Below are 15,412 nucleotides of genomic sequence, written 5' to 3' on the forward strand. Positions count from 1 at the left end.
CACTTTTGACCTGAGATAAGGTATGTTAAGCGTCACAGTTTCTACTGGATAAAATGTTATTCAATTCGGAACAACATAAAGACAAATAATAGAAGCAAATTGTAATTAATGAACTAAACTATGTGATTAAAGAGACGTTTGCACTTAGTAACAGGATTTCAATTATAGAAGTGTTTATATTACAAAAACGTTTCTATGACAAGGTTATCCCTGTAACAAACTAGATTTTACAACAGACCGGCCACACATTTAAAGAAATACAACACAAAGTTTAAAACATTTATACCCCGTATTCTAATGGAATGGGATGAAGATTATAAACTACGAGAGACTAAAAGGAATGTTAAATAGAATAGTATATATTACAGGTACTTGTAAACTTTATCAAAAAAGGATACAGTGTAAAACTTGGAAAGCACCGCAAGGACCAGCAGAAGACGGGAGCGAACAACTCAAACACACGCACGGACACATACAAAGCAAACACATGAGGACCAAGCAAGCAAACAAAAGAGTACATTAAGGCACCGCCTTGGTACTGTCAGTTGCAAAATCATCACTGCACTAGGGAGTTTAAACCGGTTTATGGTGCGCACCTAGCCTCACTTTTACCCCAAAATTTAGCATTTAACCTGTCATTTTGAACTTACCGCTAACAGTCCACACTGTATGACGTCGAACATTTGAAAGTTTTGTTTTTGAGAAACTAGTCCAATACATTTAGAATTCATATTTCGACAAGCGTATTTAATTCATATATTCTGTCGCATAACATTAATAAAATCACATTTCAGAAATGCTGATAACATTTATGTGCTATTTAACTATTCTATATCTTAACAGTTATAAGGAAACCAACACAGTGGCGTGATGAAGCCCATTGACCTATTTTAGATATATCTATGACGTAATCCGATAACTATCGAGACATAAAAAGTAAAATAATCTCCGTTTTATGCATGTAATTGTTTAATAACATGCAAAAATATACATGTGTAAATCTATTCACGTCTTCAGTTTCTGAATTAGCTTATTGTACGAAACACAAATAGCAACATAATGGTTTTAGTTCTCCGGAAAAAAGAGAAAGAAAAACTATAGAAAAGGGGTTGATTCGAAATAAAATCCGTAGTGTCTATTCGATATTTTGCAAGAATTTTGTTAAAGGAAAAATACTAACTTCAAGCTTGGGACGGGTGGCGAAAATGATAAACTATGTTTCGAGGTCTCAAATGTAATTAAATATGAAAATGTAAATGTCATTGTTTAAATTTCGATTTGGAACCGTTACGGCAAATTAAATAATTGATATGTCTATCAAAAAAACCAACATCAGTGTATGATTAAGCATCATACAGATAAACATAATACAAACATACAGATGTGCATATTTAGTTATCTTTATTTTATTGTTTTATATTCGTTACAGTAATTAATTATTCTGCTTCGCTTTGACCAAGACGTCAGTGATCTATCAGTAGTTCAGATGTCTCGTTATATAATAGGCTATAATGGCAGCGTACAGACATCTTGAAAGACATTCTTTGGAAAAAAAACTGACATTTCTATTTCTAAGTCTAAAGATTGTACAATGTCTGCTAAGTTGTATAGAAAGATGTGTTGTCATGTTGGAATTTGAAAGAGTAAAACGAAATCAATTGGAAACAGATGCTAGACACAGTTTCGTTATAACCTGGGTCAAGGTTAAATGCATGTTGCTAACATTTAAAGTATGCGTTAGATCAGTTGTTGAAAATTAGTAGCTCAGTATTTTCTTAGGACGAGACTTTTGCCTAAATAATAAAGAATGCAACAAAAGAACCAAGCTTAACAATATTCAGTATTTCATGTTCTTTGTCACGTTTTCGAACATGACACTGCCCACAGAATATACCAGAGTAGAACATATCATCAGTTCGAACTCCTTTTGCACGATTTCTTATAAAGCCTCCGGGAAGTTGTATGTCGTTTGTTGAATTGTGAAGTGTTGAGCTAATGACGCAGTTTTCCTTTTTTTTCATTAATTAAGAAATATAACAAAGTAGCTAATGATATCTTACTTCCACTAATACCTGTTTATTAGCCAGTAGACTGACTGTGGAGATCATACAAGCTAAATACTTCAGTTTGAAAACTCCATCTTTACTACTTTATTAAAGTTTACTCCAGTTATACAGCGGGTTTGGGGAATTATAATTATAGAAATGTTATGTTAGAGCTTATCTGCCATATTTCGAATGGAAACTCAATCACAGTGCGATCTATTTTTTCGTCATTTTTCGCGCACCACATAAAAAGTTTCGAATCAGAGTACATGCATCTATAAGATATTATAATCAAGGTATAACTATTATAAAATTGTAATGAAAACAACAATTAAATTGTCATGAAGATAACAATGCAGTGCATGTATTTCGCAGTGTTTGTGTCAAACACCTGTGTAAAAAGTTATTTGGACCATACTTACTTCGTAACTGTATGTTTACTTTTTATTACGGTGTAATATTAGGTTATTTAACATTGTTCTGTACAATACGAAGATATATTTGGACGAGTACCCGGATGTGAAAACCATATTGGACGAGCCGCTAGGCGAGTCTAATATGGTTTTCCATGCTGGGTACGAGTCCAAATATATCTCGTATTGTACAGAACAATGTTAAATAACCTTTTTATTCTATATCTATTTTAATTGAGTTTAAATTAAGATGATTCACTGAATATTGTATTCCTACCTCCAGCTCGGCATAAGTGCAAATATATATTATACAGACGCATAATCAAACTTTGTACATAAAGCGCCTACTTCTCCCGATTTACATTCGAAACATTTCCACGCGTTTCGGGTTTTATCATATGTTTAACATGGGACTGTTGAACCGTCCAAATACGGAAAAAACAGGGCTTTTTTGTGCACACGCGCGTCTAATAAAATAATTTATTACATGAGTACCTATAAATAGTAACAAATTTGTGCTGAAAAATATCCCATTATCGCATTGCGTCATGCATTATCACATTATCATAATAAGCCCCGGGGCCATTATCGATAATGGCCCTGGCGTTAGCGCGGGAAATTAACGTCTGTAAACAGAAATGACGTCATCGCGTTTCGTGGAGGTAAAACAGCGAATATTTCCGTTTTATTTTATCATCTTGAGCGTAACATCGTGTATTATTCGTGAAATATCGTATTTTTATCCCTAAATTATGGAATAAGCAAGAAAGTACAACTATCCAGGTATTTGATTTTATACAGTAAATAGACTCTTATTTATAGAAACTGAAAAGCTGAAATTTATTGTTCCAGAAGATGCAAGTACCCATAGAAATGACACAAAAATACATTTCTTACTATATTATAGGTAAACATGTAATAAACAGGTAAATACATGGGAGAGCGGTGCCTTTGAGTGATAATGGCCCTGGAAGAAGATAATAGCCCTCGGGCTATTATCACCTTGCCAGGGCCATTATCACTCAAAGGCACCGCTCTCCCATTTATTAACCTATACATATCATATGGTCACGTGTTGCAAATAAACGTACACGATATGTTAAATAAAATAGATATAGAATAAAGACAATTATGTAATGCTTAATTTACCAAGGGAAATGCTATAGAAAAATGCAATCAGGTTGCTTGTATAGCCGGGGATGCTTCATTGGATTGTTACAATTTGGATAATGTTTCAGAAATATAAACTTGATGGCACTTCCAACTTTTTTGATTATCTTACACTTTTGTACCACGAGTATGCATTGATTTTGTACAATGTCCTGGGTGAAGGGCATCGAACTCATGAACGTACCTTAAAAAATTATCCTCTTTGATAAGAAACGGAAAATAACCAAATAAAGGGAAATAATTTACCTAAAATCGTGGAATTTCCTTCGCCGTTATGATTTATGAAGAACATTTTTTGAGAATTCATTTTGTAGTGTGTCTATTAGAAATACATAATTTTTAGTCAGTTCAGTTTATACAGTAAATTATGATTCATTTACATTTTCATGCAATAGCTCCATTACATATTTCTTTAATGAACCAATTAATTAAAGAAAATTTAAGTGATTATGCAAAGTCACTTAAATATATGACAGATATCATACAATAGTTTCTGCAATGAATTTCTTTTATTCTAATGCAAGCAATTTTAAAAGGCAGCAACATCTAGTAAGAAAATTTGTATATTGTACTCCGAAACAAAGTCCTTGTGAAAAAAACAACAACCCTCAATAAGTACGTAGGTTTAGCATGTATTATGCCCCAATGATAACGTGATGTATTTTTACAAAATGACTTTTAATAGATTTAAATGTGTCATAGAGAATTCAACATTTTTGTAAATTATCAAAATCTAAATATTTCACTGTATTGTATCGATTACAAATAAGCTCAGAGGTAAAGTATACTATTTATGTTTAACAAATCGTTTGCCATGTGCGTTCGAAACCCAGCGAGGAAAATTAATGTTCTTTTCATTTTGCATAAAAAAGTTAGATTACTTCGTCTTCTCTCTGACACAACAGATAAATATCTACAGCCGATATGGCAGATGAGAAAGGTTTATGGAAATGAAATGAAAAATGAATAAGAAAACAAATCAAAATCAATCTGAAATTTTTTTTTTATTAGGATTCCAACTCATACAAAACAATTTGTTGAATTTCTGTTGTTAGCTGCATTTTACCCGGCTGTGCTATTTTGCTTTGTATTTACTGGGCAGTTAATGTACTGTAAATATGAATTGTTATTTTATCAGTTATCACATGAAATGGACGCGTCTTCGAGTTTGCCTTGGAATCACGTTATCATTGGGGATTAGTCTACGTTTTGACCATTCTTCAACCTAACTCTCCTTTTAGTAAATTAAGATAGTAAGAAGGCTCTAAGGTTACTCATTGTGTAGTCATGTTGAATACTTTTATAAACGTAATAAGTATGTTACTAAACCTGCTTCTGCTACCAACAACCTGTCGCTACAGTTGTCAACAACCGCAATTTTACTTTCAGAATTCAGATTTTGTTTTAATTTTCATAGTTCCACTACAATGTGTATAACAACGCGTCTTAAATAGAGCTTTGTACGATACTGGTTATGCAAGATTTCAAATTGTTTTTTGGCAAGATTATGAAACATTTGATTAAAGAGGTTATGAAAAAGCTATTTTGAGACACTGCATTATATGTTGTTCAGCCATTTTCGCCATTTCACACCGAACTTGTTTATGCTTTTGAACTCTATACTTATTTGTGTCTAACGGAACTGGTGGACACTTCAAGAAAGGCAGGGCTGAAATCACACTTAGGTCTTGAAGTCTTCCTTTTTATTCTGCATTTTGTTGCCTTTTTTCACCATTATGTGTCTAAGAGGTTAACCTGGCGGGAAAATATTTATTTACACCGTCCTGTAATGCCGGAACGTGGTGGTGATTTAAGAGTATGAGTTTTGCTCCATTAACAGGTTAAATCTCCCCAGTGGCGTTTTATTGCCAATGACCTTTCAAAAACGGTATCCTACTAGGTAGATGCTTTATGTCTTGAACATGTTATGTTCATTTTAGCTTATACATTTAAATTATCGGTTTAGCTTTTTAATTTAGGAATATAATAGGAGAGATCGCCGTGACGTCACGCATTTGTTTTGCCATCGTTTGTGTATGGGATAAGAATTTTTAAATTCTAATAACTTTTTCGCTCATCTATGGACTTTCAAAATTCAAGAAGTTTTGAAATACTTACAATTTTCATATTTTCATATTTAAATATCTTTTTAAAATGACTAACCGTTTCAAATGACATATAATTTTAATGGCTTCGAAGCGAAGTTTAAAACTTTTAGAAAAACTCTGTAAGTTACGCTTTCATAATTAATCCATTTTATTTTGAAATAATAATTAAAAGTAATTAATAAATTCCTTGTTTTATAACATTTCCATTGATCAAACAATTATTGATATAATTTGTATTTTAAGAAAGTTTAGGCCGTTGGAAAAACATCACTGTTTACAAAAAAAACATGGACGTTCGGCGTTTGCCCACCCGATCACTGTCTTATCAGTTCTAAAAATAGAAAATACAACGGATTTGTATACAAACAAGATCTCTCCTATAATCTATCATATTTGAATGATTAATAAACAGTCATATGCGGCAATTCATGACGAATACAACTTATTGATTTGTTTACAATTCTCAGCAGAAAAAGGCAGATATTAAACCCTATAGTGATAAATGATAATAAAGACAAAGGAGATTAGACTTTGTCTATTGCGTAATATTGTTTTATGTGCATGTCAAATCCCGCTTTGGCGAAAAGAGAGTTTTGTATGACAGTTACTTCTTGAGATTCGTATACACAATGGAGTCGAGATATTCGGCATACCTATACGTCTGTATGGAAAATAGATAACAAATGTAGATAATATAAAATATTTTGATAGTTTAAGACAAACGCTATCATATATTACGGCTACAGAGTAACCCCATGGAATACACTGGAGCACATGTACCTAAGTAAAGAGTTGCCTATTCAAAGCTTTTTGATCATCTGATTCTGTTGGATAGATTAACATTTAAATCAATAAATTTGTACCATATCCTTACAAGTATTGTTACAACACTCGTCGGATATGACACTTTGAAAAATTCTATCCTAAATTTATAAATGAAATCATGACTGCCACTCCTTAAAAGTGGCTTATATAAACGAACATAGAAAGTCGAAATAAATGATACTGTATTTGTCTCATTTGCAACATCTACCTTGTCATTACCAGTTAATTCTTTTATGATTTCTTTCTAACTGTGGAATCCAAAACCATACATTACAATGATGAAACTGCAGTGTCGTGGATTAGGCCTAGTTTAAGTTCAGTTTTCATTCTATCGTTTTTAGTGGAAGATTTAGATGAAAACTACTTGAATTTATATTGACTATTGAGAGAGCTAGTGAAAATCTAAACTAAACATGCGCTCCAGTACTAAACTACTGTAACAGTTACAGATAATATCAGCCAAAGGATGTTCCTGGGGATAAGATCAAACTGCCACAGCTCAGGTCATGTTGCCACTTTCCAGTATTAGATGCAGAGGAAGAAATGTGTACACCAGACATTTCAGGCTTTGGCTGGCACCCTGTAGGGGCCGGCCCCTTTGACTTTCTCACATGTCAATCCATAATCTATGTTGCCTAGGAAATCACATTTACTTAACACTGACGGCATACGTGATATACAAAACAGTTTTACTGGTTCGCCTTTTACCTTGAATAAACATAAATAAATGTTTATTTCAAATATAGTCTCATATGCATTTTTTCCTTTAAATCCTTAAAACACAATAATTGTTATTGTCAGAGAGAGTTTATTTTATTTATACAGATACAATAAATGAACCATAAAATCTCGCTATCAGTAATGACGTCAGTTCCGACTGTCTGTATGGAAATCCTACACTTAGTATGCGGAGAATGGATGGCAGTGTAATTCATACTACACACCTGCCGGCCTTATATATTTTGACTTCAGAATTGTTGAATATTGCAGATTACATCGAGAAGCATCCAAATGAATTCGTTCTGTGATTTCTAATCGAAACTGTCTTGGCTAAATGAATTTTGATTGTTATTTTTGTAACGTATCTTTAATTTAATGATCATATGAAATTGTGTCCAATTATTATTTGAGGTGGTCAATGTGTGACGCGAATACAATGTATCAAAAATAAAAAATTGTAGAGCTTGGAAAGTTGTAAAGTATGATTAGTGATTCGTATGTAATGTAACTCACGTATTTTCGTAAATATCACAGATATATCGCATATGATAAATGGAAATTCTTTACTGGTTCAAGAGTACATTCGTAAGTCATAAATTGCTCGGAAGGACATTGGCCATTCACATTACAATAACTTTATTTATCGATGTGTCTAGTGTTTACATTATTAACCTCAGAATTTTGTTTTGTACAATATATTAATGCTGAATATTTATGTACATTAGAATTTATTTATAATAATACTAGTTTAAATATCTTTTTGATATATCCTCTCCAAACTAAACGTTATTTTGAGGAGGGGATATGAGGTTGGTATATATAGAATTTACTTTGTCCCATCCCATCCTATCCAATCTGTGGAACCGACACATTTGTATTAGGTGTTTACTCATATGAAAAGTTGATACAACAAGTCCCGTAGCTTTGAATTCTTTTTTCAAAACAAAAATTCCCTTTTTTACACTTTGATAATGTCCAAAAATTGATATTTCTTTTAAAACTTTTGAAACGTTTTTAGTGCATTTAATTTCAGAGGTCAAACAAGCCTATAAAATCAATGGTAGATTACAAAACAAGTTCAATAAACAAATCTGTCTTTCATTTTTATGAAATCGGGCCTCATTTATTCAGAAATGTAGCAAACGTGTTGTGTTCTTTAAACATCTCTAAAATGAACAAAAATTGATAATCAAAATTAGTTGTAGAACTTATTAGGCAAACTTTAATACAGGATTCCCTACTTCTAACATTGATTTAAAAAAAATCCCTTTTTGCACTTACAAAATTAATACTTAAAAAAAATCAAGGCTCATTAAGTCAAGTTCTAAACATAACTTAAAAAATGTGTTTACTTATTTATATAAATTCTTTTAATATTTTTTTCGCAACTTCAATGTATGACTGGACTATTCATACTTTCCAGCAGGTTTTATTTATTACAACATAATCGTTTTAATGCACCTGATGTTGAAAGAACATTACTCGGATGTTTCAATGTCCTATGGAACACATTATAACCACAAGGCTGTGATCACTATTTACTTACAAAATAAAAAAGAAAGAGAAAACGAATAGCTTATTAAAGCAGCCGCAACCACATTATTAAAAAAATATTTAAAAGAAATTGATGCATAAGCAAATAAAGTACAACTAAATTTATTTATATTACACTGGCATTCGATTTTTACAAAATTAGTTTCCTTAATAGTCTGCTTTTAAAGATAGTACTTGTTTTAGATACTCACATTCAGGTCTTACAGGTCACCAGTTTAAAAGATTTTTTTTTTAAATCATTGACGTCATTTTTGTCGGTCAGGTGTCACTGTAACGTAAATATCGACTTATACGTAAACAATATCTTCCCAAATTTGATACCACTATAAAGGTCTTTGATTGGTAAATATTAAGAGTGATAAGCAACTCGATCAATAGATCCATTTACTAAAACATCCTGACAAATGTTTATCACGCTTCTTCTAAAATAAATGTCAATGTGCGTTTCTAAAGGTTTGCAGAAATATCAAAACAAAAAGTAAAACCTGCATTAAACTGGGGATAATTATGCTGAATTCAATATCAAAAATCTCGGAACGGAACAAAAGTCTCCTCTTACTTCGATTCACTGTTGTTAGATTTTCTGGTCCTTTGGGATCATGAAGTCCGTTCATTATATCTGTAATAGCATTCGCTTTAGCTGGTGCTAGTGGGCGTGAGGGGTGTTGTATTTTTCATTACCTGTCATGAACAGGCTCAATTAAACCTGGTCTGGTATTATCTTGCTTGGTAGCATTCTAGGCTTCCAAATGATTATTATTATTATTATATACCACATTTATATAGCACTCTTTTCATATAAAAATACGTTCAAAAGTGCTTTACATAAAAACATTTATATAATGTTCAATAAAAAAATGGGAATTGAACTATTATAGAAGAAATTAAATTTACATTACGGTAATAAGATACCAAGCATTTTAAATTGGAAGGTAGGCAGATCAAAACATGAAACAAAATACAATATCATAAAACATTAACTGACCTATCAAAGACACAGGTCAGAGCAGAATAGAACAGAAGATATCTTACATTTTGAACAGACAGAATTAAACGGTATGATGTCTGCGAAATGCATCACAGCATGCAAACCGTCCCGGATGACTGGGCCAATCCCTACCTAAACGGTCCGGAGAACATCCACGATACATCCCACAGAAAAAAAACACCGCCAATATTATTCTGTCACACTGGAGTTCTTAATTAAAGTAATTAATTGGCCGGCAAAGTACCTACATTATAAATCAGGTAATCAGTGAGATGTTAGTTGCCAAAGAATTGTATGAAATAATGCGTCTTTAGCGCTTTTTTGAAACTTTGCACGGTCTTGCACTCTCTTATGCCAGATGGGAGGGCATTCCATAACCTCGCAGCAGCTGTCTGAAAGCTCCTGTCACCAAATCGTATTGTTCGACATTTGGGCACCACTAGTTTTAATGCATTATTCTGCGATCTCAGATTTCTGGATGGTGTATATATTTGTAGCATGTTCGCTACATAAGCTGGTGATTGATCTTTGAGTGCCTTATATGTATGTGTTATAATTTTGTATTCTACCCTACATTGCACAGGAAGCCAATGGAGTTCACGCAGAACAGGCGTTATATGGTCGTATCTGGATGTTCTGGTTACGATTCTAGCTGCTGTGTTTTGGACATATTGCAGTTTGTTCATTGACCGTTTTGGAATTCCATATAGAAGAGAGTTGCAATAATCCAAACGTGATGTAACAAGAGAGTTGATTAGAGATTTGGTTGCGTTTGCGGTTATATATTGTCTGATGTGACTAATTTGCCGCAACTGTGCATAGGAATTCCTACACACACTATTCACATGTTGCTCCATCCTCATGTTTGAATCCAGGAAAGCACCGAGGTTCCTGACACTGCCTGATTGTTTGATTTCAGAGCCGTCCACTTTCACAGATATGTTTGAAACAGATTGTGTCTTGTGTTCAGATGAAAATATGATAAATTCTGTTTTTTCAGCATTGAGTTTCAACATGTTAGTATTCATCCAACTTACTATATCCTTTAAACAACTTTCAACGCGATGAATGGTCTCTTCAATAGACATTTTATTTATTGGTTTGAAGGATTGATATAACTGCGAATCGCCCGCATAGAAATGATTGTTCAGTCCGTGCTTTCTGCAGATAGCTCCGACTGGTTTTGTGTACATTGTGTAGTTCTTTGGCCCAGGACAGACCCTTGGGGTACACTGTACTTCATTAGCACTGGTTGTGATAGCTCGCCATCTATGCATACGGTCTGGTAGCGGTCACTAAGGTATGACATCATCCATGCGAGTGGCTTGCCTGTAACACCAAAGTGACGTTCAAGGCGATGAATCAACGTCCCGTGGTCAATAGTGTCAAATGCTGCAGAGAGATCAAGCATCACAAGAATAGTCACATTGTTCTTATCCAACGATTGAAGAATGTCATTTTGAACTTTTAATAGGGCGGTTTCGGTTGAGTGGAATTTTTTATAAGCAGATTGATTAACTTCATGAAGTACGTTGTTCCTCAGATGATTTTCAATTCGAACATCTACCACTTTTTCTAAGATTTTAGACAGAAACGGCAAGTTTGACACAGGTCTATAGTTTTTTAGGACATTAGAATCTAGGCTTGGCTTTTTTAGAAGAGGTCATATTCGTGAATGTTTGAACGCTTTGGGCACATACGCAGCATCTAGAGATGCATTCATAATTGTTGTTATCACTGGTGTTAGTTCGTCAAGACATTCTTTTAATAACCATGTTGGGATAGGATCTAGTTCGCATGATTTGTTCGCTGACTTTTTGATAATTGATTTCACTTCGTCTTCTGACGTTGAGTAAACTCTACATAATTGACACCTGTGTATTCAGTTTCTATGTCATCTAAATCAGATACAGATTGTGTTTTGCGATGCTATATCGTTTCTGATTGTTTCGATCTTTCCAATAAAGAAGTCACTGAAAACTTGTGCGAGATGCTGTGGAGATGATTGTGATGGTAAAATCACCTGATTTGTATCGCCAAGAAGATTTTTGGTAATCTTTGATAAACTCTTATGATCACTGCCACATGAGTCAATTTTGCCTGTATAGTATTCAACACGAGCTTGTTTTAGCATCTTATTCACTTCAGCACACTGTGTTCGGTAAATTTGGTGATCGATTGTGAGCTTACTTTCACGCCATTTCCGTTCTAATTTTCGTTTCTGATGTTTTGCTTTGTGGAGTTGCTCGGTATACCAAGGACATGAAGGTCTTAACACAATAGTCTTGGTAGTCAAAGGGGCGTGTTTGTCTACTATAGAAATTAACTGTTTTGAATATTCCTCACAAATTCATCGATATCAGTATCAGATGGAGTGCATTGTGTGTTAAAGAAATCTATTCTTCGTATGTCTTCTCGAAATGAGTCAATGTCGATCGAACGTAATTTCCTGTACGACACAGTTTTTCGTACTGGGGGTGGTTTGGAAGCTTTAGCGTCAAATATCACAGCAAAAATGATCACGTGACATCTTTCCATTTGAATCAGAGAGTCCAGGATCTATGACCTCGATATTTGAAACCGTGACATCATTATTTTTGGTTATCACTACATCCAACGTATGCCCAGCTACATGTGTTGGTTCTTGTACATGTTGACGCATGCCACATGCATCTAGACTGCTTGTAAACTTTTTTGTGTCACTATTTTCCGGTAAATCAAGATGGAAGTTAAGGTCCCCTACAATGATGGTGGTCTTGTCAATTGTAGCATATTTAGTTAAGAAATTGGGCCATTCTTGCTCCAGGAAAATATTTGTGTTTAAACCGTTTTCTTTGGAAGGGGGTGGCCGGTATATAATGGCAAGCCCTAGGCCTATGGAGTGTCCGCCTGTAACTACATTGCAATCCATATACTCAAATTGGGAAAATTCGTTGTCTTTGCTTGATGTGACAATGTTCACTTGTATGGCTCTCTTGTGAATAATTGCTACGCCCCCGCCGCGCCTACCACTACGAGGGACATGTTTCATTTTGTAACAGTCGGGCACGAGTTCGCCGATGCACGCTTTGTCAACAGAGCTACCGAGCCATGTTTCAGTTATGGCACAAATGTCGAATTCATTTGTAAGGATGAAGTCACATATGGAGAGTGTTTTATTTTTCACTGATCGTGTATTGACGGAGCAAATTTTGATGTTTTTCTGCCCCTGAACTAATGTACAGTTCAGGTTTTATCCGTATCAAGTTGTTATTATTTACCCCATTGTTAGTGTCCCATGCTCGTCTAATCTGGTTTTTCCCACCTCGAGTCCCTCTATATTGAATTAATCGAAACTCTTTCAATCTTTTGATAATCATGGGATTAGGTCTCTTTTGTGCACTTGGTAATTGTCCAATATTGTGCAACTCTGATCTTTTATAAATAATCCTCGGTGACATTCGCTCACTGAAACACATTATTGCTGCAGGCTATGCTGATATATGAATGTTTGGCAATTTAATTGCAATAATGATTTTTTTTTTAAAAATCAAAATAACTTCAAAATCACAATTATGATTCACCTTAAATTTACAACACTCCAACCACGACTAGATGATATCCAATATATCCAATTTTCAGAATTCTGAACAAAGTATAAATGTCAGAAAACTATCAATATTTGAGAGCACTGAAAAATGCAGCCTACACCTGGCGCATAAAACTTATAACATGTTATTATAATAGATTTTATTCAGATTAGATAAATTCCATCTTAATATGTAATAAAACTTTTATATAACAAATTTTGTATTAAAGTCTGTTCAAGAAAATACCCGACAAGAACACATAACTACGCAAATCTACTACAGTGTACCGTCTTCTTACATGGTCATAAAGGAAATTCATTGCGTTATCGGATTATGATAACATATCTTTAAACTATTCATTTGAGATATGATTAATACACTTTGTATGAATATCTTCTGACATATTACATAAGTGGCATTAATTATGGAACATCCCTCGGATATATCAAATCAACATTTGGAATGGTATGTGCTTACACCGAATATTTAAATAGCTTCAGTACCACTGGCACGTTTCTTAATGTATTAACTCTGTTTACATTAGGTAAAAAACAACGATAAATATCAATCAGGGAGCCATAGTTACCACATTTAATACTCAAGATTTTCTTTTATTTCATTAAATGTTGAAATGAATTAATTTCTATTGTATTACAATGCAGGAAAATATTGAAACGTGTTCAATATGGTAGGTAGATATTGAGAATATTTTACTCTATTTTCAAGTTTGTAATAACTGCATGTAAGCCATATTCTGTACCTGAAAGTAAACTACGGACCTAATGTTCATGCTTTCTTGATATCGAAGTTGTGTTGATTAGACTTTAATACACAATCGACACTTTCCTTTGAAGGTCAAAATATGTGTTGCTACTTTGCTAGGCACGAAGGACAAAGTATCATCAATTTCAAAGAATGTAGTATGTCTCTACATTGACTACTTTGCCACAATAACTGTAACATTACACGAAGTCGGAGTATATAGTCTTAATTGGCTGGTTCAACTTCAGAAGGGATTTTATCGATCATTCCCTTTTTCATTCGCTTAGCTGTACAAATAATCTAAAAGAAATAAGCAGCGTCAGTGGCACAAATACAATTATGCAAATTTTAACCTAGAGGGCATTTATCGGATATATCCTCTGTTCAGATGTATGTCTATAAACTAAGACAAGATGAAATGGATTGTTGTCATACAAATGATAACAAGACAACGCACTCAGTGCACTTTTCCATATGAACTATTTATAAGTCTTTCTTTAAACTCGGTAACTATGGTATCGTTGGTGTTCCAAATTGTTTAAATGGTTGTATCTTTGAATATGTACATGAGTATAACATTTGATATGCAAAAGCACTTAACTGGCCTGGATGGTGTACTTTTTATTGAAAAAATCCATGTTTCTTATTTTGAAATTTAAAATTTGGTTACAGTTATTTGTTTTTACTTTTGCGAATTTCAATAAAATCTTTATTCAGCTATAATTTTTCCTTTGATCCTTAGATTCCTTTACTTAAGCACTCGCCTCTACCAATCATTCAGTGTTTTCATTGCTTTCAATTCATAAACAAGTGATTATCCATTTGTTTCGATATAAAATGTTGTGTTATTAGCCTGAAAAACAAAATTCAGTAAAAGTAGATATTCTGACGATCTTACAGAAATTTGTATGGTGGGAGTCATTCATCTCCTAACTCTGACATTTGCGGGGAATTGTCTATTACTAGGCAAGAGTAGACCAAGGATTCATACATGAAGTTGTTAAATACTTGACACAGGCCACTGATTCTTTCATGGAGTTGTCAACAACTTTAGGAGGAGTCTTCAGATTTCTACGAGGCGTTATGAATGACTTAAGGAAAAGACGGGAAATCGTCAATGACTTAAATAGAGCAGACCAGTGTTGTTAACGGCTTGAGGAGAACAATTCACTCATACCTACAGGGAGTTGTAAATGACTTGAGTGCAGTATGTTCCGTTTTTATTTCATGCAACCCTTTCTCTTTCCTGGAAACCAGC

The sequence above is a fragment of the Mercenaria mercenaria genome, chromosome 3 (genome assembly GCF_021730395.1).
Source record: "Mercenaria mercenaria strain notata chromosome 3, MADL_Memer_1, whole genome shotgun sequence".
Classification (NCBI taxonomy): Eukaryota; Metazoa; Mollusca; class Bivalvia; order Venerida; family Veneridae; genus Mercenaria; species Mercenaria mercenaria.